Source organism: Cygnus olor, chromosome 4, assembly GCF_009769625.2.
Source record: "Cygnus olor isolate bCygOlo1 chromosome 4, bCygOlo1.pri.v2, whole genome shotgun sequence".
Classification (NCBI taxonomy): Eukaryota; Metazoa; Chordata; class Aves; order Anseriformes; family Anatidae; genus Cygnus; species Cygnus olor.
In genome coordinates, this window is record NC_049172.1 from 14,936,644 (window position 1) to 14,962,010 (window position 25,367).

Sequence of the window (25,367 nt, forward strand, 5' to 3'; positions counted from 1 at the left end):
TTCTGAAATGAGGAAGGTGCTAGCAACTTGCACGGATCCTTGGGACAGATGCTCAGGATTTGGCTGGGGTGAATTTGAGGCTCTTATTAATGTGATCCATCACCAAGCCAATGGTTAACGCATCAATCTCTTTACAGAGGCTGTTATCTCGCTGCCGAACTCCAGAAATAAATGATGGCTGAGCGACTTGCAAATTGCTGGGTACAGTCAGCGAGGCAAAAATCAATAGTCCCTCTAGAAAATTCTGTCTCTAATCAGGTCTGGATTTGATCCGATGAGGACAAAAACATTTTCTTCTGGTGTTTTTCGGCTACATGTGATGGAGATTGCTCACATTAGAATCTTGACAGCAGGGACAGGGACGCTGGCAAATGGTGCTGGCAAAGCTGGGTGCCTCTAAGCTTTGTGTGAGACCCACGGTGACTGGCCCACGAGTTTTAAGATGGAGTTTGACAGCCACAAAAGGAGGTAAGTACAGTGGAGTTGCATGCAGTCGGGGGAGTTAAATCATGACCACCCCCTTACCCTATTCCCCAGCTAGCTTTTATTTTTATCAGAGCACCGGGAAGAAAACCCAGATGTCAGGCGTATTCTACCCATTGCAGGTGCCAACAAATATTTATTCAAATGCTTTTCCTACCTCCTAATCATCACCAGAGCTCACTCCCTGGCTCCTTTTGGAGCTCCTTTTCCTCCCCAGCCCTGACCCGGTAGACAGCAAACAGTGGTGCAGCTTCAGCCAGGGCTCAGACGGCTGCGGGCTGAGATTCCAGCCAGTGAGGGCTGATGAGAAACCAGGAAAAATAAATCTCTGCCTGGAGATGCCTGCCTAGCTCGTCACCTGCTGAGCAATGCCTCCCCAGGGACCTCTTTGACTTTTTAAGGATTTGTTTTATCTTTCCTTTAATAATGAGCATGCAGATGTTCCACGTTTCAAATTACTCCCATTCCCATTCCCTTCTCTCTTCCCTCTGTTTTGTCTTTCGTTTCCAGCACATTTAGGCAGGGCAAGCACTTGAGACAAAGTAAAGCTGAAGGTCAAAGGCCTCCCATCCTTGAACCCCAGGAAAAGAAAAGCGCATCCCTGCGACACTGCTCCCTTCCCCAGTGACAAATCCCTGTCCCTTTCCCCCTTTGGGCCACGACCTGCTACCATAATACAATAATACCAATGGAAAAGTCCGAAAGTGCAGTCACACTTCCCTAGCCCATGTATACTTAACACTTTTTAAGACAAAAGTTGTCAGTAATAGGAGCTTCAAAGAAGTTGCACGTCTCAATAAAAGGCCTTCCTTTTAACAGCAGTAGTTGCTGCTGGGAGCTCTGCAGTTTTTCTTTTAATTCAGCCATCATGATAAATTGCCTGAATATTCTCATTTTTATACTCAGAACCTATTCCCTATACCAAATTCCACTCTCATTTCTACCCGCAGTTACTTGAAATAATGGACTCACCTCATTTATCTCGATAAGTTTAGAGTTGTCCGGCTAATCTTCCTGAATAAGAGCTATTGAAGCATTTTTCAGCATATATATTCTGTAAATCTGGGTTTGTCTTCAGCAATTAAATTTAAAAAAAATTGTAGAGTTTGTTGTTGTTTTAATGGCCTGCAACGCTGCCATATTTGCAGTGTCTTGGGCTTTTGGCTGCTCAGAAGTGTTTTCATAACCCCTCCTGGTGATAAAAATAATCAATTCAGTACATCAGCAGAAAAAATAATAATAATAATAATTAAAAAAAAAAAAAAAAAAAGCTTATTCAAAATCTCACAATTTCCTGGCAAATTTGGACCACAACTGGAGACAATCTACTTAACTACTTGAAATGCTATACCCTGCTTTAAAATACCTCCCTCCCCAGGCCATGTTTAAAAGTCTTATTGTGTTACCTACTTAACAAAAACAAAACATCAGATTTTCCCAGCTTCATGAGAAAAAGATGCCAAGAGGACAGCAACCCCAGTAAGTCCTTAAAGAGTGAACACTGGGATTCGATATTGTGACCCAAATTCGTACTTGATTCTGTGAGTATCTGTGGGATTTACTGCCCCATAACACACTGCAAATGCATTCCAGATTTACAGACTTATTTTTCAGGGTATTTGTGAGAATATTAACCTGGGTTTGCTTTCTTTTTAATGTATTCTCCAGCACACCCAGGAGTGCCCGCGAAGCTGCAGAGCTGCAGAAGTCTTTCCTGGAAGGAGACGATCCATCAGAGCAGACCTCTGCACTCTGCCTGAGCTTTGCAAAACTACCTGGGTCAGTGATAATTATTATCAAAGTAAATTATATTCTCTGTCATATCACATCTCAATTAACCAAGCAGCCATAATCACCCTACGTCTCGCTAGGGCCCTGAGTAGGCAGTTTGCTGTTTGCAGCTGGGAGATGAGATAGGTGCCCACGCAGCTGTGAGAAATGTCCTATTGTTTAGCTACCCTCGATCCATTTCGAAGGCGATAAATGGCCAACAGCGTACCCATTCGGCTGTTTTCTATAACCTTTCTCTCTCTACAACCTGATTATCACAGGCATTCTGCTTTCCTCCTCTGTCCGTCGTTTCTCCAAGCACAGGCATTACGCACCAGCTTCCAGATGTAATCTCCCATGGGTCCCCAACACGACTAATCAGCAGAGGTAAGGGAAGGCAAAGCAGGAGTTTCTGGTGCATAAAAAGCAGCTCTAGAACAAGAAAGTGCCTCCTATCTCAGTGCACCTCAACTTACACCTCCACGAGCCAAGCTTCCTCTGAACACATCAAGACCACTTCAGCGTAGTCTTGCGCCTCTTTCTGCCTGCGCTGTCACCTGGCTTTGGGGGATCAGAGCTGCTGAAATCAAAATGTTTATAAGCAACCTGCAGCAGAAGCCCCACAGACAGCCAGTCAGCCCAATGTCATCCTTCTGCTGCTTGTAAACAACCTCCACGAGAGCAAAACTAAAAGCTAACAAATGGTAAACTTTTGTAAATACTTTTGATCATTACTCACTGGACTCATAAATCTTTCACACATTAGACAGTCAGACTAACAGGACACACAAATTTTGCTCTTAGTGCCGTAAATCTCTCTCACATTTTTTTCTATGGCCATAATAATAGAATTATTGTTGCTTTCGTTTCCTCCCCTATTCTGTGTAATTAATCTCGATGTGTTGCTGTGTACATCTAGAGACAGTACATTCCGTGTCTGCCCATTTGTATTTTCTTCAACAGCCAGTCCCATCTGAGTTAATATATTGTGTTTTATTATATATAACCACTGCCCATAACTCAGATAGAACACAACACATTTTCATTTTGTTGCCCCATTATTTTTGCAGTAAGTCGATACGATATGAGGTGAAGCGTGCCTTGCTCAGCACTTATTGATCTGTCTGTTTGCTCATTGCTTACATCAAAACACCACTTGTCAGCTCTGGCTCTGTTATGATTATCTTATCACGCAGGAAAAGACAGCCTCAAAGACTAAATGCTAGTCGCCATCCAAGGTCAGCTGATGGCAAAAACCAGCCCAAAGGGTTTTCAGCTAGGCCGAGATAAGTAACTAGCACCTCAGGATCAAGTCTCGTTTTTATTAAAGGTGCCTTTACAAAGCAGTTGGGAAGAGTGATTCAAGCAGCTCCAGCCAGTCCTTGCAGCTCAATGTAAGGGTGATGATAGAGGCACAGTACTCAACACTGACAGAGATCCTACGGAGCATAAATGAGGGGCTGTCTTCATTTTTCGGTAGAGAAAGGAGCTCTGCGTGTTCTTCAAGCTCATCCATCTTGCTATAAGCAACGCTAACCTCATGGGAGATCGCAGTGAAGCAGAGGTGCTGTGCATTAGTTGGGACTTTTTCCTTCAATAAGCGCCCTGCGCACTGGAAAACCACAGCCCCGCTTGGCGTGGAGGACATTTCACCAAGTTGTCTGTCATCGTGGCATGTCAATATCACTTTGGACTGAGACCAAATGTCCAACATTATGTCACCTCTGGCAAAGTGGCTGCATACTCAATGCACCAAGATAGCATTTGGAGCTCATCCATCTAGCCCTGACCTCATACGATGCCACATCAGCAACAAAAAATCACTGCACCCTCTGTTTCTAAATGATATGCTTTCCCTCTCTCTCCTGCAGACCGCTGCTCTTAAGTTGTTAAGGAGCTTTGAAAAATATGTTTGGAAAGGCAGCTCTGCTCTTTCAGAGCATGCAGCAGGGCAGTGCCTGAATAAATGAATTTGATTAGCGAACCCCTGCTTAAAGGATCAATCACTTTGCCTTTGGAAAGATGAGTCGTGGAGAGACATATGCCAGCAGCCAACCTGCTGATATGTTTTGGAGTTTGTCAGCATGGGGGCAGGCAGGGCTGTGAGTGACAGCAGGACCTCTTTGGGGTTTGGGTCATGCTGCCTTGAAAATCTGGACAGAAGAGATCAAGATTTATGGCTGGATTACTGATCAAATGAAATAATGGAGCTGCCCAGCTCAAGAACAGCAAAGGGGCACTAGCATCCTCCAGCGTTCTGCTTTTCTACTGCATGGGTGTCACAGTTTTAAGCATGCGGCTTTCCAGTGCTGGGGTGGGTAGACAGGGGTGAGCCTTTGGTGGAGGAGCCTTGTCTCTCTAGGCTTTAGAGCCTCTGCATAGAGCCCTTGCCTACAAGGCGATCCAGAGGACGCGAGGAACCTAAATATCCCCTGCCAGAAGCACCCTGGAGTGCTGTACTGGGGCTGGCTGCTTTGTGCTCCACACCCAGGCAGCCCACAGCACGCCGCCTGCAAGCAGGGCACGCCATCCAGAGGGAGGCTTCCTGCAGAAAAGGCTGATGCAATTATACCAGGGTTTTTAAGAACTTCCACTGAATGTTGCTACTTTTTCTGGACTTCAAGACAGTAATTACGTGACTGGCTTCAGCAGCAGGGTCAGTTGCACCACCTTGGTCAAAGGGCTGGCAAACAGCAGCACACCAGGGAGGAAGAGTGGGAAAGGGAATTTCTCAAACTGACCCCTTTGCCAAAGACAAGCACGATCACCTCTCGCGATGCTCTTTAAACACCTCAGAAGATTCAAGCTCTCCCATATATTGCAGAGAAGCACTTGCTGTGCTTGCACCAAGCAGGAGCATCCTCTTCCCCAAAGGCATGTCGTAACACATTAGTCTTCATCCCTCAACACAAACCTGAATGATGAGGAGGAATGCAAATGCAGGCATCTACATTTGAAGCCTCTTCTTCCGACCTGTGCTTAGCTGGGCATAAACAGACTGATCTAAGGGAAGAGCAGAGCATCTCCTCTCCATTCGCCTGCTCCAGTGCCAGCACCCAGGGAACTAATCGCCAGGGTCAGAGGTTTTTGGGGCAGGCGAGAGCTCTTTTTTCTTTGTCAAGGCACCTCTTTTCAAGGAGGCATGCGCCTGTTTCTGTCTCTTTAGCAGCTGCTAAACTAGCAGGAGAGTGCCAAAAATGCAGTGCTGTGCTCCTTCAGGCTCCCTCTGGGCTCCTGGCCCTGGGACAAGCCCAGAGCTGCCCACGTGTTTTCTCTTGCTGTCAAAACCCAGTAGTTTTGTTCCTCCATTTGATGTTCCTGGCAAGACGGCATTGCTATTAACTGCAGCAAGTGTGGCTGGAGAAATCTTTTTGTTCCTTTTTCCCCTCTCATGCACAGGCTTTCAGAAGAAAAAGAGAATTATTCCCATCATGATGCTCCTTTTCATTTCTAAGATTTACTGACATTTACTTGGGAACCGAGCAATCATTTTCTCTCAGCAGTCGATTTAATGCTGGTGGGAGCGAGTGCCAGACAGGAGCCCGTGCCAACACCTCCGCTATCATTTCAAGTCCAAGGAGCTTGATATTGATGCCTGGGAAAGACTCCTCAGCTCCAGCCACGCATCTGCTCACCAAGGGTTCAAGCGCTTGGAGAAAAGAAGGACGAGCATTTTGCCCAGCAGGAGGCAGGGACCCACTGGCCAAAAGAGCACGGTCACTTCTTCCTCCGCACACTGGCTGGCCCTGTGCTGGTTAGCGAGCTCCTTCCATCTCCCTACTGTGTTTTTGCTCAAGAGGAAGACACGAATGCACCCTTCTGAAAGTTAGGCGGCACATACATTGTTTTTTTCCCTGCTGAGCGCTAATGGTGACAAATACTGCTGTAATGAAGTGGAACTTCCTGTTACTTCAGCCTGGCTCATCATCGTATCACCGCAGCGAGGAACCAGAATGGCCTGCACGTGCCACGTCTTAAAGACCCAACAGCTAGAGGCCACGGTATGGAGAAATTGATAAGATGTTTAGAGTAGTACGATTAGATTTGCATTATCTTTGTAAGAGAGGCCAACGAGGGCTTCTTCTCCAAGGTCAGATGCTTGAAAATTAGGAGCAGCCCTGTTTTAGCACAGTTGCTCAGTGGGAGCAGTGAGGAGTGGCCACCCTATCGGTCTTATCGCAGCGGTGGCAAGGTGCAGAGAAGGTGAAAACCCCTCCACAGCACCAGCACATTACCCACTGCCAAATCATCCTTGGTCCAGTGCTTTGGAGGCAGAGGTTGAGATCAAGTGCTGATGCCATGCTCCACCAGCAGGTGTGCAAGGAGGCTGCCAAGCAGCACAACACAGCGGGGCGGCAAACCCTTGTGCACTCTACCACACACACCTTTTTTTGCCAACTCTTGTCTGTCAGACAACAACTGGAAGGCTTTCTGGAATAACGGCAAGGATTGCGACTGGACCTTCGTGATGGCTGGGGGACGCAAAGAGAGCATAACCACTGCCTGGGCCTCCATGCATGACAGACGTCAGGTCAGAGGCTGCGTGGACCACAATTTCTTGTGTTTCATTCAGCAAAACAGGTCTAAACTAACTGATTCCTGGTTGTACAGCACTAGCACCCTGGAACTCAACAGGCCAGATAAACGCAGACCCAAATTATTTCTTGTAACATACTTATAAAGAGGAACTGAAGAGCATTTCCATGCTCTGCATGGTTTGCATTACCATTTTTGTTTTGTTTTTTAATGTAATCCAATACATTACAGCCAGATCTGATGAGGAAACAGCTCACCACAGTCCCCGAAGGATTGTTTTCATGTGGTCCCTGATTTACGAGTGTTTAATGTCACTTTCATGTGCTGGATTTCTGACTGTAGCTTACCCACACCCAAGTTTCAGCCCACGAGCCAGGCACTGCTGGCACTGACCAAGGGGGGTGAGCGGCCCTTCCCTCACCTGCTCTGGGGCCTGATCCTGCCTTTTTAGAGCAAAACCCCCTTGAGGTCCACGGAACCCTATGCTTTATGTTGCTGCACACTCAGTTCTCCTACCACATCTCTCCTTAAATATCCTAGCTTCTGCTTTTGAGTTTCGCATTTTCCACAGTCCTTTCTCTTTAGGAAATAGGAGGTTTCTGATTTCAGGCTCGCCAGAGCTGGCCTTATAGGTACCAGCAGAATTGCCCTACCGCAGTTTGCAGAAAGCATGGCCAGCAGCATCCTTTAGCCCCACTCCTCTTCTGTTATACACTCTGCTCCACCAAAACTGCGAGGGGCTGTCAGCTCTAAGTTGCTCCCGCAGTCTGGTGTTTCCATCCCCTGGGACGATGCCAGGGAAAGGTGCTAATGATATGACATCCATTTTGCAGCTGCACTATGCTTCTAAGGGGGAGATAATCTAATTGGTACCTTATTACTGGAGCACTTTAACAGCAAACTCAGCGACAGGAATGTGCACGCTGAAGTGCTCGGTCATTTGGGGAGAGTTGATATGAGCTGTGGTGTCTGGGCTCATTGCTGTGAACTCCGAAAATTAGATAGAACTAAGCTCAGAAAGGCAGAAATTCCTCAACAAAGCTTGGAAAATCAGAAAGACCCAATTAATTTCCCCCCTTATTCCTCACCTTTTAGGGGAAATGTGGTTCTGAAACCCACAATTCAAGACCTTTGATCCCAATGCCTTACTTCTCAGAATCCTGGGAAGCTGGCAGGGGCTGGGGACCCTCCACTAAAATGCACGTTGCATGTGAATAGTCCAACTGTCAGGTGCACCAGCCCACTAAGGGTCTGCTGCCATCCTTTGGGGTTTTATCCTTTGGCCTTGTCTGTGTGAGGAGGGCACCTCCAGCCTCCTGACACCAGTGTGGTCAGAAACCACAAGTAAGCTGACAGACTGCAGCGTAAAAAAAAATAAAATAAAATAAAAAAAAAATAAAAAAGCTCTTTTATTCATTTCATTCCTCCTATTATTCTTCTTTGCACATGCTGCGTTTGTTTTTGTCATTAGGTTTCCAGTGTCCCTAATAAGATATTAATGAGATGCTAATTCAACATGCAAATTACAGGAGACTGGCATGGAAAGGTTGCTATATTTAGAGCCAGAACAGGATTTTAATGGCTGTCTTCAGCCATCTTGCGCCTTTTTTCAATTGCTTCCTTACTCCGGTGAGCAGCCTTGCATCCCTGAAGCGTCTAGGTGACCTTGGAGGTTAGTAGGAGTGACAAAAATTCTGGACTATGGTAGAAAACAAACATTGAAAACCAGGTTCCAATGACACTGTCAAAAGGAAATAGTGACAGAGGGCCTAATCTACCATTTTTAAAAAATAATAATGCCTTGGACCTTTGCCTGTTTAGCAGCAACAGCAAGTGGAAGGGACATCCTGAGAAATCAAATGCTCATAGGTGTACCAGCACTTTGACTCCTTAATATAAACGCCACTAGAAATGTTACCCTAAGTAAACAAGCAAGCAAGCAGAGCACTCAGATATTGAAGGATGCTAAATAATCGGGATGGGACCCTCTGTTCCAACCACCTTCGCATTCCTGTGACACAGAGCTCTCCCACTGCCAGCACAAACAGCATCTTCTTGCGTCAAGCTCGAGGGTCAGCTCTCCAAGTCACGCCAGAACTCAACACTTCTACTTTGTCACCTGGAAACTGAGAATAAGTGTGCAGACTTCTGTTTATAAATGTTACAGCATGGCTGACTACAAACAGTGATTTTTAACCACAGCAAATTTAAAGGTGTTCAAGACTGAAAGACCTAGGTACTGAAAGGAACATGTCCTTTCTTACCAGAAGCTGTTAGTGAGTGCCCTGCCCCAGAGGTTATCACGGGAGGGCTGATTCAGGTTTGTTTCCTACACTTGTGATGAAGGTCAGACCTGACAGGGTCACCATGTTCCGCTGTGTTTTTAGGGTCAGCTCTCAGGGTGTTCTGACACCCTGCCCTGAAGGAGAAGAATTCTGCTTCTGCCACACTGTCACAACACCAACTTCAGGATGCTTTTGAAAAGAAAAGGAGTTTTTATTCTTCCTCTTGAAAGACACATGCAGTAAGCCTGCTATCTCGTTTGCTGTCACCGTGTTATGTGCACACCAGATGCCCCTGACTTCATTACAATGCACAGCCAACCCCTGTCGACAGTCATTCCCCCAGTTACTCACAGCAACCCGTTTTTGAGACTTGCAAAAGCCTAAAAGATCCTTTTTCAACCTGTAAGGACATGCTCACCTCCGGGGACTGATTTACTAAGTTAAAGAGTTCCCTAAACTGGGCTCTTGAGTCACGAAAGCCAGTTGCAGCCCTTGGACCACCTTGGCTTGAGCAGGCGTGACTCAGTGTTCACAGACTGCCTTGCCTACTGGGCTTCTGGCCCGCAAACTCTATTTTTAGATATGATCCTGAATTCCTGGCCGGACATTTACTTGCAGACAGATGTCCCCGTGGCTCCGATGCTTCTAACATGATTCGACCATTTGCATCAGCTGAGAAACTGGCTCCTATTTTATGGACTTTTTTTTTTCCTCTGAATCACAGTCTCCAGACTAAAACGCTACCAAAATCTCTGCAGACTTCTCCCTCCCCCAGTGGTTTCAGCTGTTTTTATTGCTCTGAGGCACCAGACAGTTTTGTTAATAACGGTAAATCCTTTTAGCCTCTGGTTAGCGCAGGTTGTGCTGTGATTGACAAGGTAATAAAAGTGTTAATGAGAGAAACTGGCACAGCCAGAGATCAATAGTTGCCAATAAGAAAAACAATTCTGATACTTAATTTTGTAGAATTCCCCCAAAGCGTTTGAAAATACATCACAATCGGTCTATTTTATTGTTTAATAGATGTTCTCTCCCTGGTGCACTCAGATAGAGATCAAATTAACTAGAGATTGGGTGAAATGGCAAAGAAGGGAAGAGGACCCCTGGTCCTGCAAAGTTTGCAGGACTGTTGGGACACGGAGCTTCGGGGCAAATCCATTTCTGAAATAAATGTGCTTGGGGCTATCATTCCCAGCCACGTGATCTCCAAAAATTGCTCCTTCTTTGTGCACGTTTTTCCTGCAGTGTGGATACAGGGGGTAAATAACACACGAGACCAGCTGCAGTGCCAGCAGTAAACAACTAGATTATGGCACTAAGACCAACCGTGAACAAAAATACCGTGTAAACTGTGCCACCTCAAAGGGCAAAGCTACATGAACACTGAAGGAGCCAGGGCAAATGTCCTTTAGAAAAAAAGAAAGGGAAAAAAATCAGAAAGCCCTGCCAAACAGGGAATGCAAGGAGAGGAGGAAAACAATTTCAAAAAGAGCACAGACAGGTTGGAAGTCAAATGGAAGGGGCACTGCTATACCTTCATGAAAATACGGAGAAGGGGAGCGTGACTAAACCTTTACGACATAAAAATGACCATGAATACGTTTTCCAGAAGCCAGTTAGGCAATGCGCGGATGGCAGGGCTATTTGGATAGCTAGAAGGTGACAGCTTGCTCAGTCCCATTGGTTGGGCACAGGGGGTCCTAGCAAAGTGAAACACCACAGAAGGCCTCTCCAAGTAGGCTGTGCTCATGAAGGAGTGCTGCGAAACCCTTTCCAGGGCAGGACAAATAAATCTCTAGCTCCAGTCCTGACAGCAGTATTTTCTGATACATACATATTATTACCTGACAGAAAATTTCCATTTCTACTCACACAATGTGAGAGGTTCATGGTTTTTTGTTGAACTGGGGAACACAGAAGGACAACAGAGGATATAGGCATAAGAGTGACGTTGGGATCTCACTAAGCCCAGCAGTCACCAAAATTGGTGGCAAAGCTTCACTTGACTTAAGAGCAGAGCTTGGGTGACATTAAAGGCTTTTGGAAATCCCTCCATCCATCGTTTCTATGCCTAGGAATAACATCTAGACTCTAATGTAGATTTGCCTGGTATTACACCTCACAGGTGTCTGTGTGCTTTAGGACAATAGAAGTAAGGCTAGGAAATGCAGATACTCCCGCTTTACCTCAGGAAAGTCTTGCACAGTGACAAAGTCAGGCTAATTTTTCAGCTACCCAAGTACAGAGGTAGCAGCATACCAGGGGACTGCTCTTTCTTGCAAGCTTTGGCATAAGCTCAGAGGTGCAGTGAGCGGCTCTTTCAGCTGGCAACACAGCAATTGTGCCCGAATTTTCCAGCACAGACTCTTCAGGTTGTGACTAAAGCTACAGGGAACTGATGTGTGGGTCTGGTCAGACATACAAGGTCTCCAAATGTAGTTTTTGTCACTGTGAGAACTGATACAAATACAGTTTTGAGCAAATACAACTACCAAAGAGTCAAAAAAAAAAAAAAAAGAGTAACTAGATCCAAATCTGTCCTCCTTCCTTCCCCCTCCTATCCCACAGCATAATTAAACAAATATTCCTGCCTGTAAAAAGAAGAGAATAATTGGAATCAAAGAGCATGAAGGGAGAGATCAGCATGAAAGGATACCCAGATGACACTGAGGGGTTTGCCTTATCCCTTTGGCTTTATCCCCTTTTTCTCGCCCTGTCTGTATTAATGTGGTGCTAAAACCTTGTATTGTCTGGCTGCATTATTATTAATGGCAATTGGTACCCCAGAGGTCAGGGTGGCACTGCAGCTTGCCATTCACTTTAATTATCGACGCACATCGCCAGCTTGAGAAATCAGAAGAGATAAAGTGAGGATTACTGAATCCCATCTCATGGTGTGTGCGCTACCTCCAGATCAGTTCCTATCAGCCTTTGTCAGAAAATTGCAGCGAGGACGGATGGGGGAGGCGAACTGGGGGTGGGCTCCCCTTTACATTTTAATTTTGCCCCCAACCTCACAAATTTGGCCAAAGCAATTTATCATCACATTAAAGCATGCGTACGCACAGGGCTTGGCTTGTGGCCACAACAATATTTAGATATATAGCTCTTCATATATATTTATTAATGTATTTATCAACTCTTTAAATACCTAAATATATAGATATGTCCACAGGAGCTGCTGTACTTCAGGAATTTAACAGAGACAAGTCATCTTACCGGTACACGGCTTAGTCCCATTTCGCTGCCTTTTTCCCCAGTCTGAACAGTGAAATAAGCAAGCTGATGCAAAACAGGGAGGGGGGGATTTTCTAATCAATGGAAAAGACGAGTAAGATCACAAGCACAGTAAATGTTTTTCCCAGCAGAGTCCTCCCAAACCAGAGAGCAAGCTCTTACATGCCATATTCAAAGAGAAAGAATTGTTGGTGGACAAAAACGAACAGATTCCTTGCATTTGCAGAGAGCACCCTCCACATGGTGGGCATTGCCACAACATTTTATTAAGGTATTATTTATGGAAATGTATGCAAAAACTAAACAACAGAAGCTATCCATATGCACTAAGCACCCGCGCTGATTTTAAAAGGCAGCTCAGGAAATAAAAATAAAAAGGTAGCATTTTATCTATCCTGTCACTTAGAAGCCATGTAGCTCAGCTCTTGAGTTACAACAGATTGCAGGCTCCCAAATGTAACTCATCATGTTTGCTGGTGATAAAACAAGATTAGGAGAAAGAAGGGTTTGAATAAACCTTTCTGTGGGGAACACTGCCCAAGCCACTATACAGTTTTACCCCATTTTCATGCAGGGCACGTGTACCTTGTTAGCATTTCTTTTAATACTTCCAATTATGATCAAGAGGCAGGTAGGCCCGCCACATGAGTAAAAGAAAAGGTCTTTATCAACCCCCTTTTTGTACTGAGGCAGTGAAATATATATACACACACGTCTCCGAACACTTTGCTCCCTTTCAAAGCGCAATGATTACCTCTTACAGATGCAATGACAAGAGGCGCCTTTGGCAATCCCACGGTCCCCTTCTCCTTCTGAGAACTGGCAGAACAAGGGGGGAAGAAAAGCCCAGAAGCCTTTTTTAGCCTCCTTATTTTTTCTTTGTCACATCATTAAGGGTTCAATGAATCTCCAATTAAATTTCCCTGGCTGCTGTCACCATTTTGATTGATAAGTGTCCTTGGATCAACCTCAGCAGGGCATGTTGTTGCACCAAGCCCCCCTTTCCCCTTGCCATCCAATATCAGCCCCTTGTCAGCATTACCTCCACATGTCATTCATTTACCACAGAAACCGTGTCACCAACTAATAGGGGCAATAGAAAAACATTAGTTACAAATAAGGACAAACTGTAATAAATCAGGTTATGCCTGAGTTTGAAACTCTTGAAGAAACAGTATCTCTCCAGCATGCTTGCTTATAATTCACCCTCAAAAATATTTGTTTCTTGTCCATATATATGAAGCCCTAAACACACACATAAAAATATTCATTAATAGAAAGAATGAATAATGCAGAGTCTTGTGCAGATAAAGTTAAAACACCTTTTACAGTTTGAGATTTTCATCATTTTGAATCATAAAATGAATCTGAGCACCTGAGCAGCTTCAAGGCCCTGATCCACTAACAATATTTAACTTACATAAGACAGGCGACTTCACTACTGACTATTGCCAGTGCTGTCTGCAGATCTTCTACTGAAACAGCTTTTCAACAGAAAGTTTGTCAAAAAAAAAGAAGTATTTAAATTGATTTGATTTAAAATAACAAAGTTCCCTTTCTACTTTTGTAGAGTCTCAGGACAGAACTTGGGTCAGTTTGGGAAATTCTTTGAAATGCTGAAAATCCTCATGTTGTGGGAAAACCTTACAGGGTTGGGCTCCAGTGCAAGGAGCATCACGCACGGACTTCAGGATACGTATGCACCCTCCCAGTGACCTGGCTGGGACAACAGCCAGGTTTTTGCCTCCTCCTTGTTCAGCACCTCATGCAGTACAAATCTGTCTGTGATGGACATGCTTAGTCCCTGCAGCGATTTATCATATAAAAAGGCCTCTGTACTTCACACACCAAGGATGTATCCCCAAGGACTGACACACAACCGTTGCTGCAACCCTTCTTTCCTTTTTTCATCTGATCACCACCAAAGCATGGAAATGCCACTAGATGCCTGCTGATTGACAACCCAGCAGGGAAGATCTACCCTTCAGAATAAATTAGGAAAATCAAAATATCCTTGCTAAATTATTTACAAATGAAACCTAATTGCATGCGTACTGCAACACATCATCACCCCCATCCCAGCAACAGCTCTTAGTACAGGATGAGGTTGGCACACATTGCCCTGAAGCTGTGGAAAGCTGCAGCTTCCACTTGTACAAACACATTTCACCACTTGCTAGAGGTTTTGCCAACCACAGTAAGAGGCAGAGGTGCTGGTGCAATATGCGGGACAATTTTACTTAAGCTCTAGTCTAGTCCTTACCTCTAGTTTCCAAAAGCTTCATCTATTCCAAGGGAGACAGCAAACCTCACATGGTGGAAAACTAGCTTTTTCCTTAGGGGGATATTTAGAAGACCATTAAACAATTAAAAAGCATCATTGTTACTGATATCAAGAGGATTAATGCTCTTAAATCCTGCGGATCCTTGGTTTATCAGTCCAACACTGCATACTTTTTCTACTAGTTTCTTCCTATCTGCTTATAACTGATTTTAGCTGGTGCACCCAGGAGCAGCAGAATGGTGGGTTCATCCAGGGCAGCTGCTGCTTGCCAAGCAGAGGACTCAGGTTTGCTAAGGCCACTCCGGAGCACCATAACACTGCAATTTGCACTGATTTATTATGCAATTAGCAGTGGGTGCAGCTCAATGTGTATGAGAGCCAACAGTGGCAAATCTCAGTGCTTAAAACTGACTTCATATTCAGGCACCTAAATAACCACCCTGGCTTTCTTCACCGATTTCAGTAAGAATTTTGTCTGAAAATGAAGATAACCTTTAGAGATTCTCAGTGCTGAAAATTTTCATCAAAGACCTCAAAGCTAGGAAGCACAGTTTTAAATGGATGACTCTCACACAGCCTTGCTGTATTGGATGCTACACAGGCACAGTACATGGACATATGGACTTAGCTTACTGTAAAGCCATGGCATAAATGCTTACTATGAAAACATAAATGCATAGACAAATTAGAGATGAGGGATTCCTGTGGGAAATCAAAGCCATATTGCAGCTATACAAACCAGATGCACTTGGGGAATGTGTGTATTTAACACATATGCATGGACCACGATAAATGCTAGACACACAAGGGGCTGGGTGGATCATGTATGGCTCCCTCCCATACACAGACCATGCCATCAGGTGGCAAAACATGGGGTGAACATCTCCTTGTGAACGACAAACTGATTTCAACTGTTCTACTTCCTACTTTCTCTGCAACTTTGTTCAGCTGAAATCCCATGTTTGTGGCAAAACTCTCAGTTCCTGGGCCCCTCACAACGCAGATCAGAAAAATGACAAAGTCACCCACTGCACTTCTACTGAGTATTTGTTTCAGTGGCTGCCACTCATTCACTGGATAAAAAGAGGCAGGGCAAGTCAATTACTGTTTGGGTTTTTGTTTGTTTGTTTTTGTTGGTTAGATGGCTATTCCAACATCTCTGAGCAGTCCTCAGCTCTGACAGCCTATTGAATGTAGACACAGACACAGATTTCTAGGTTGGAAGAGACCTCAAGATCATCGAGTCCAACCTCCGACCTAACACTAAGTACTCCACTAAACCATATCGCTAAGCTCTACATCTAAACGTCTTTTAAAGACCTCCAGGGATGGTGACTCCACCACCTCCCTGGGCAGCCCGTTCCAATGCTTAATAACCCTTTCGGTAAAGAAGTACTTCCTAACATCCAACCTAAACCCCCCTGTTGCAACTTTCGCCCATTCCCCCTCGTCCTGTCACCAGGCACGTGGGAGAACAGACCAACCCCCACCTCTCTACAGCCTCCTTTAAGGTAACTGTAGAGAGCGATAGTTAACTGTAGAGAGCGATAAAATGTATGTAAGATGTAATAATAAGATGTAATAATAAGATGTACCCGCAAGGCAGCTTCCCTTCCTTCTGCCACACGCAACAGCAGGGCGATTCTAATTCTTCCATGCATTATTAAAAGCCTCTAACTGAGCAAATAATTTTGCAGGGTAGAATCACTCCCCCTTGTCTAGGAAGATTTCTCCCGGCCCATATAGAAACATATGGAAAACACAGGCACACAGAAAGGAAAAACAGAAGTTACCTTCTTACAGTTCTTCTTACAGAAAAGCATCCAGAGACAAAAAAAAGACCCGGACATGGTGCTAATTCTTCTGTCACAGGGGAAAATACATCATATGACTTTTTTTCAGTATCTGTACCTTTATTTTTTTTCCTCACTAGCAAACTGAGAAGGTACGGAAGCACCAAGCTGCTAAGGGGGGCCTAACTAGCAATCAGAGAAATAAAAATAAAATCTAACAGCATGTTGCTTCTAGTGATACTTTTTGTAGGGGATGCCTGAACTGCAGTTATAAAACTAGTAAAATGAGCTGAAGGGACATGCCAGCCCAATGTTACACACCTCAAATAAACCCCAGTCTGTCCTTGGGGATTGGACACTGGAATCCTTTATTTTTAAACCACCCATTTGACCTCACGAGGAAAAGTTTAGTTGAAAATAAATCAACAGCTAAAAAAGCTGCAGGTTATTTTTATATTATTATTAATTAAAAATAACTTTGAGTCTGAAGTCTGACTTTGGCAAGAGAGATCAGCAAACACTACCCTCCTCTGAAGCCAAACACCGCCTCACACCGACCTGCTCTGCAGCCTTCGTAAGATGGCTGCACGCAGCACTGGGGTCAAGTGAGCTGAAATAAGGCAGAACAATAAGGAGAAGCTCAGCTCCTGGAGGAGAAGCGCAGTACCTGGAGGATGCCTTTGGCCAAACTGCTGAGAGCTGAACTGTCAGCTCTTGTGCCGCCATCTTGTGGGCGTGAAAGGAAGGTGTGGGGAGCTGGGGGTCGGCCTCTTCTCACAGGTAACTAGCGATAGGACAAGAGGGAATGGCCTCAAGTTGCACAAGGGGAGGTTTTGGTTGGAAATGAGGAGACATTTCTTCTCAGAAAGAGCAGTCAGGCATTGGGACAGGTTGCCCAGGGAGGTGGTGGAGTCACCGTCCCTGGGGGTGTTTAAGGAAAGGTTGGACATGGTGCTTGGGGACATGGTTTAGTGGGTGACATTGGTGGTAGGGTGATAGCTGGACCAGATGATCTTGGAGGTCTTTTCCAACCTTAATGATTCTATTATTCTATTCTGCGTGTGGCCTCTGTGAGGAGAGGACAGTTCTGGAAGGTTCCAGAAGGTTCCTCAACAGCCTCTCCACAGAGTACAGCCTGTCAGCCATATTGGCAGCACTGAGGGGGGAAAAAAATTTAAAAAGGAGATAAAGCCCTGCCAGCATCAAGGTGATGCAAAAAGGAGGAGGGTGAGGAAGTGCCCCTGGTGCCAGAGCAGAGATCCACCCTGTAGCCCACCAAGGCCCCACACCAGAGCTGAGGCTTATCTCCTGAAGCAATGTCAACCTGTGGAGAAGACCCACGGTGGATCAGGGATAAAGTGTGAAGAGGAAGGAGCGGCAGAGAGGTGTTGTTACGGAATGACCACAACCCCCAGTCCCCATCCCTCTGCACCACTCCAGTCAGGGGGTAGAGGAGTCAGGAATGAAGAAGCGAAGCTGAGCAGAGGGTGGAGGAAAGGTGTTTGAATGTTCTCATTGTTTCTCACTATCCAAGTCTAATTTAATTGGCAATGAATTAATTTTCCCCAATCAGTTTTGCCAGTGATGGTAACTTGTACGTGATCTCCCTGTCTTTGTCTCAACCCATGAGCTTTTTCGTCATCTTTTCTCCCCCTGTTCTATTGAGGAAGATAAGGGTTTCCACCAGGACCATTTTTTCCTCAACCAGGGAGTAGGCTCGCTCAGAAGAAGGGACCATATGTGATACCAGTGCCTCAGCTGGTGCAAACTGGGAACGGTCCCCAGAAATTGAGCAGCTCCCAAAGGACTCCCTTTGATTTATACCAGCTGGGCGCTCAGCATCCTACAGCATGATGTTAGATAGAAGTTACGAAATAAATCATTACTCTTCTCAGCAGTTCAGGAGTTGTCTCTCCTCCTATCTAAGATGAGCAGGAAAAGACAGTGCTAAATCCCCCTTTTTATTTTGATCCACTGTAATTGGGGTCAGGTCAGTGACCTTGTTTAGGCTGCAAGTCCTCGGCAATCAGGGGAGATGGAGAATTGCTCTATCAATCATGACGTTGCCCAGCTCTATGATCTATAAATGCAATAAATAGTTCAGATGACAAAGAATGTATTTTTGTTATTATTGGGTGGGCATTTCAGGCCAATAGATTTATTGCTGGGCAGTCGAAAGGATGGGAAGAAGAGACATGTTTTCTGGACTTGAGCATCAGCTCGCCACAACGCACATTTTAATCTCTCTTTCTATCAAACAACAGCACTAAATCATTTGCCAATTGCCAGCCTCTCTCTGGGTGATACCCTGGACTTGCAAGTCCAACGCAGAGTGAGAAGAGACATCATTATGACCCCTGTAGCAAGCAGTGTTATAAATCACAGTTGCAAATAACTTTCTCACAAAGCTATGATCCCTAAGGCTCAACCTCTTTGCTGCTGTTGCCCAGAGGCAGCTGTTGATGCTGGTTTCATCAAGGGTGGCCTCTGACACCCTCTTTGATGCCTTGCCAGAAATTTCGACCCTCCTGTCCTCTGCAAGCAGCCAAGCATGATAATTCTTACAGGAACATGAATTTTTGTTCCTAAATCATGTTGACCATAGGTTATGAAAGATATGTTGTAACTGGAGGTGCCATAGGCATCCAAGGAAGTGTCTGTAAGCACCTAAACGCATCTTAAAATCTGACACTTGCTGGAGCTTGCAATTTCATCTTATCCCTATGCTGCCTGCTAAATTCAGTCAAGTGCTCCCCTGCTGTAAATGCACTTCATGCCCAGTTTCCCTTCATTTTGGTGCTTCCCCCTGTGACAATGCAATTCCAGATGGAAACATGGAAGTTTTTGTTCTCTCCCTTCCCAGGCCTCATCACACAGATACTGTTGGTCCTCTCTCCACCCTACCAAGTGCTCCAACTGCAGTTTCATCACAGTTGCTATTCCTCGTTAGACTGTCTCTGCTACGCCAAGGTATTTCTGTCCTCAAGCCTCGAAATAACTTAAATTAACCAGTAAATATCTTTGAGAGTTTGTAAAAAAAAAAAAAAAAAAAAAAAAAAAGATTATTTATGATGGCTAAGCAAACCTAAGTGACATGAAAATTAGCTGTACAGCATCACCACTATCAAAAGCAAATTTCAACTTGGATGTTAAATGTGTCTGATGAGCTTGGTTAGAAAAAAATGGAGGGTTAATTTATAAGTGAATAAAATAAGACTATTTCAGGTATCTGCTATCAACTGACAATTAACAAATGTAAGGGGAAGCAAACACAGAGACAGAATAGGAGTTGCTAAGTTCAGCATAGCTCAGTTTTGGCTCTGGTGCCCAAAAAAGTGGGGCACCAGACCTCAGTCAGCTTGAGACCGCTCAGATCATTGAGAGAAACCATCAGAAACTACACGAAAATAATTAGTAAATAGACTGCAAAAGACTTATGAAAGTATTTTGTGATATTTGTTTGAAAGGCAATTTTGCATTTCCTCCTCATATGTATTCTAAACTAAAGCTCAGCTTGAAAAAATTTGAGGGTCAGAAGTCTATGAACAGCAAGCAGTGAACTTAGTACCCAGCTACGCTGCAGCCGCGCTAGAAACTTTTAGTCTGAGTCATAACACAGTTGAGAGAGAGGCATACAGTTTTGCTCTAAAGTCTTAAGGCAAAAGGAGATGCACCACATCTCCCGAGGAACTCTTTCAACAGTTAATTCCCTTGTTGTTAAAATCTGACCCTTTGTTTTGTAGCCTTCAGCTTTCAGCCTTCAAAGCTCCTTGCACCCATGTGTGCTCCACTGAAGAGCTCTTTAGCTAAAGAAAACATGGCTATATTCAGTCTTTGATCAAATCACTTTTCAGTTTGCTCTTTGTAAAGCTAAACGGGCAGAGCTTCTGGGCAGCTCCCACATCTTTCATTTTGAAGGGCAATCATGGAAAATGCAAGATGTTATTCCAGGGCCAGCTTCATGGGGATCAACACAGACCTTATCCTCCCAGCCCTACCTCTTTAAAAAGGCCATCATATTTACACAGCAGTATCTTTTACAGGATGATTAATCACACTAAAAGCAAGAAGCTGGGCATTCTCCCTTCACCACAAATGCCAGTTATTCCCCAGCTCTCCATCTTGAATCATCCTGCAAAGTCAGGGCAGCTCATGCAATCACAAGAAGGGGACTAACACAGACCAAAAAAATTTAATGGTTATCCCTGTATGTGTCCCAGTATGTGTACAGAGGAAAATTTATTGAAGACAGGAAAAAACATCACATCAACATTTGGAAAAACAAAGATAGCATATCAACACCAAAAAAAATGAAGCAAAACCTTTGTCCCCAGGTGTTGCCTTCCTGCAGTATTCCACAGCCAAGGACTGGCTTGCACTGGTTTTAAGGTACTTAGAGAAACAAGAATTGTTGAAGGCTGCTGAAGTGCTTTTTAATGCTAGAGCAAGCAAGAACTTCCTGGTATGCTCAGTGTGCCCACATTGCTCCCTCCCTGCTGCGCTGGTAGGCAAATAGATAGCAACACTAAGAAGAAGAGACCAAAGACAATTAAAAATATTAACATGCACAATACAAAAAGCTCCACTCACTTTAAAGCATCACTTCATTTCATCTCTGTTTTGAAATCTTAACCCTCTAATTCACTACTATTTTGCTTCAAAAGTGACTAAAATAGAGTGTTTCCTCCTAGCTATGGGTATGAAGAGAGTTACAGGCTGGAACTGTTTTATGTCCATTTCACTGCAATAAGTGAGGAAAAACACACAAAAAAAGTAGATGATGCATAGCTGTTATCATCATTAACACCATCCATCATCACCTGTCAGAGCTGATGGGTATGTTTTTCTTATATATGTGGATATATATAAATATATATAATATATATACACAGATATACACACAGACGTGGACCTCAGCAGAGTCTCAGGACAGATCATCTCTCTCTGCTCTGCAAACTACAACACCACAGTCCCAACCCTCTATGAGCTGCTGGCTGCCCTTGTACCCACCAGCACCCATGGGAGAAAGCAGATGCAAAGCAACCCACAGCTCCCAGCCCCAGTCATCAGGCCCAGAGACTTTTCTTTACTAGGGAAAAAATAATGGTTTCAATATAATATCCAGCTCCTCCAAGGAAAAGCCTCCTGTTTCATTCAACTCCCACGATGTCCCACAGCTGTGCCTTTGAACTAGACCCTTTTTCCATTGTTAAAGAGTTCTGACATTTTCTTTATTTAGCACTTGAGGTTTTACTTAAAAATACAAACCACCAAATTATAAATCCCAACCAGGAACGTGAGCCATCTGTGTATACTTACAAAGTGCTACAGCTGGAGATACATTAGTGATGGAATATGGCACATGCAAATTCCTGCTTGGAAAATGTTTCGAAAATGCTCTTTTTTCTACAGAAGAGGCAAGTGACTGATTGCTTCTGTTGTTTAGGTGCTTGAAGTGGAAACTGGGCATTTCTGTTTCGCCCTCGTTCCTAGGTGCTAAGGCTACAAATACACAATAAAGATAAAGCATTCCATGAAGGGTCGAGAGCTTGGCACAAAATCCCTCTCCTCCCCTTGGCCCCCAGGCTAGATATCGGGACTAGCAGCTGGCTGCATGTCTATGTCAAACTGTCCCAGATTTTTTTTTTTTTTTTTTTTATGATTTATTGTAGCAAAATGAAAGTCGATCTAAAAACACATGAATGAATCCAAGTTTAATCACACTTCTGCTACTGACTCCAACTTTTCTGCATTGAGTCTTCAAAAATAAGGTTCTGTCCATGTTTTGTCCTCATCCAAAACCAAACGTAGCCTCCTAAAGAGATAACTAGTTGGAACTTAAACCACAAAACCATGATCCTGAAAAAACATCGCACAGATGTTGCCTACACACAGCTCACCAAAATTCATCAGGCACCATGCTAGGTTGATAGAAAGCTTCCAGGTGCTCCAGGCCTGCTCTGCATGCTGGAAAAACCAGCGCCAAGCCACTGGGTTTCTGATCACACGCAACCCTAGGAACATTCTCGAAACAAGGGGGTGTCTTATCCATTGCCCTTGGGCTTGCTTCAGGGCCTCCCATCTCACAGGATTTCATGCAAAATGTGGTAAGAGCTGGTGCTCAGAGGGCAAGACGCAGGTATAGCCCTTGCACGGTTGTGGTGGATCTGTGTGCCTTCACTGAGCACCCGCAACACCAGCAAGACCAGCACTAACCTTCCTTCCAAATAGAATTGCTGTGCCACAAGAAGTTAAAGACAGCTTCAGCTGGGCAAGTAACCGGAAAGATCTTGTGTTCCTCCTTCAATTCAATAAATAAGGGTATGCATTAAAAAAATAATGCATGGTTGGACTGACCCTTCCCAGCTCATTGGCTGCAGAGAAGTGTTTTGAAAATTACTTTGATACATATTTACCCAATGGACCAGAATGATTTGCTTTGACACATGAATATACCTTATTGAAAGCTGCTTACACCCAGGTTACTCAACCCAGCCCTTTTTTTCCACCTCTCCAGAGCACACATGAAATACGACATTCATTACGTGTAGGTCTAGGGGACCCACTTTATCTCTCCCATCTTCTCCTAGAGAAAAGGGGGTACCTTAAAAAGAGAATGATAAAAATAGTTACAATTAGTGCTGCAGATGCTATGAACTGGCGGAAGGAAGTGTATTTGTAACCGGAGCTGCGTGGATGAGCCAGCCTAGGGTGGCAAAGGGAGCTGTGGATGCAATTGGCCTTCTTCCTACCCTCTGTATAAAGCTGCCTGCAAAGAAAGCATCCAGCCCCCTAGGGTGCAGAGACCCCTTTGGCAACGTGGTCTGAAAAGGCTCAGTTTTCAGCAGGAGGTGAATAGATTTCCATTATCTTCATGCTCTGCGACAGGTCAGCCCGCCCGCTCCGTGAGCCCACATCGCTTTATGTGCCGGGGCCAAGCAGCACCCGAGCAGCCACTGGGAGGAGAAGCGCCTTAATTGCTGGTAATACAATAGCTCCACTTAGCACCCGCAAAGCGATTCAAAAATGGAATCAAACACTTTCTGGCTACACATTTAGGGAGCAGCCGGCTGTGTTGGCATGTTGCTCCATTACTTAACCACTGGGTCATGTATCTGTGACTACAGATGGCTTTTACATCCACACCTCTTAAGCAGCATCTGATACCATCACCCAACCCCGGCCCAAAGGGAGGAATGCATCCGTTCTGACCAGAAAGACTTTTCCTTTAAATTAAATACCATCTCAGCCAAGGCCTCAAAAGGTTTTTCTGTGGCTCCATTAGACCCATGGAAGCAGCCTCTCTCATTTCCAGCTCATGAAGAAGTGTTCAGCTGCAGTTCGGCTGCAGCTCTGCCATGCAAAGGACAAGAAATGGCAAAACAAAACACAGCACAACAAACAAACTTTCCCCATTGATCTCTCACTGGCACCCCAGGACACACACACACTGCTTCCTATGGAGTACTTCTAGCAATGTTTCTTAATGATTTTTTTTTTCTTGGTCTCTCTTTTACCTGCATGTTTTCTTCCAGGCATCTCCAGTGCACCTGTAACCTCTGAGGAAGGCTTCAAGAACATCCTCATGCAGGTATTTACACCATGAATCTGCTAGCCTTAATGCTGATAGGGCTATAGCAGCTTAGCCATTGGCTCCACAGGGAAGGCAATGTGGAAGGGCAGCAAAAAGTGCTTTGGGCTACTTGAGCCAACACACTAGCAATGTCAGTGGTAGTTACAGATATAAAAGCAGATGGTCTTACATCAGTCCCACAGGGCATCAGCTTATCAAGTATCAATGTGAAAATATTCATGCTATGGATCCAGGCACTCTGTGGCACAGGGAAGAAGTGGTACAGCTCACAAACTCATGGACGTTGGCTTACTGTAGACACGCAGGCTTCAGCAAATGCCTCAGTAAACACTTGTGGTCTCTCATCCTCAACCACAAGCTAAGCATCTAAATACTTAAACTTTACCAGAACTACCCCCTTGCTTAAATATTTTGATGCCTGTGATAATATAGTGAATAATAGTTCACCTCACTGAAAGAATTTGGTCCCAAAATTAAGAACTGAGGCATTTCTTTATTTCTCAACTTTCACCTTGTTCCCACACCCTTCCATAAAACACATCCTTGTCTCTTTCATCCAAAACTGCTTCCAAAGCTCAGGCACACACTTGTAAATAGAGCATCCAACCAAAGTGCACTTTTGCAGCAAACAAGCTTATTGCCTGTGCTGCTTCACATGAAGCTAGATACCTCACCCCAGCAGTGCTGCTACAGGAGTAAGGAAAGTTTTGCTTTCTTCACATAAAAATATTTAACTGTCTCAGACCTTATTTGCTTGAAGAATCAAGCCTTCTCTTCTCCTTGGCTAACCTGCTACTTCTTATTAGTGTTGAAGATCTCCATATCTTTAGAAAGAACACTGGAATAAACTTGGAAATGTAGTATTTAGTGGGAAGAAGAAGGAGCAAGGCTTCAATGCTCAGAGCAACATGAAAAATTGGTTCAAAGTCTTCATTCTGTGTCAGGGTTGGGGAGTGGAAGGTTTCTCATTTTTTTATTTTTAAAGTTCCCTACCAAACAACATTATTTTTTTCTACGGTTTCTTGAAGCTATGAAGTGGGCTACCTCTCACTTCAGTAACACATCCACCACAGAGGAAAAGGCTAAAGAGGATGCAGGGGAAAATAAAACCAGCCCATTTCAGAAAGCCCCCAAAAGAGAGGCAAAGAACAAATATTAATCTTGTTGTCCAACAAGAGCAGGAAGAGATGATTAGTGTAATGAAGGGGACAGAGAACGAGGATTTCTTTTTTTTTTCAGAGGCGACAGCTACACATCTCTCAGGGGCTTACCTGGCAGGACCATCCACAGAGCAAATTAATCAACAGACGAAGATTCAGCTCCCAGCCTCTCCCATAGCTAGGCACCAAACTCTACTCAGGGTAAAGCTGCTAGGGTTAGAGGCT

General features: G+C 44.5%; 1 long non-coding RNA gene across 1 annotated transcript; it reads right to left on the reverse strand.

The window, feature by feature from the left end:
• Window positions 1–2,094: 2,094 nt before the first annotated feature.
• On the reverse strand, window positions 2,095–25,367 carry LOC121069866. The gene is made up of 3 exons (XR_005819694.1): window positions 25,254–25,367; window positions 8,791–8,915; window positions 2,095–6,725 (listed from the first exon to the last, which is right to left on the reverse strand). It is a non-coding gene; the product is annotated as an uncharacterized LOC121069866 (long non-coding RNA).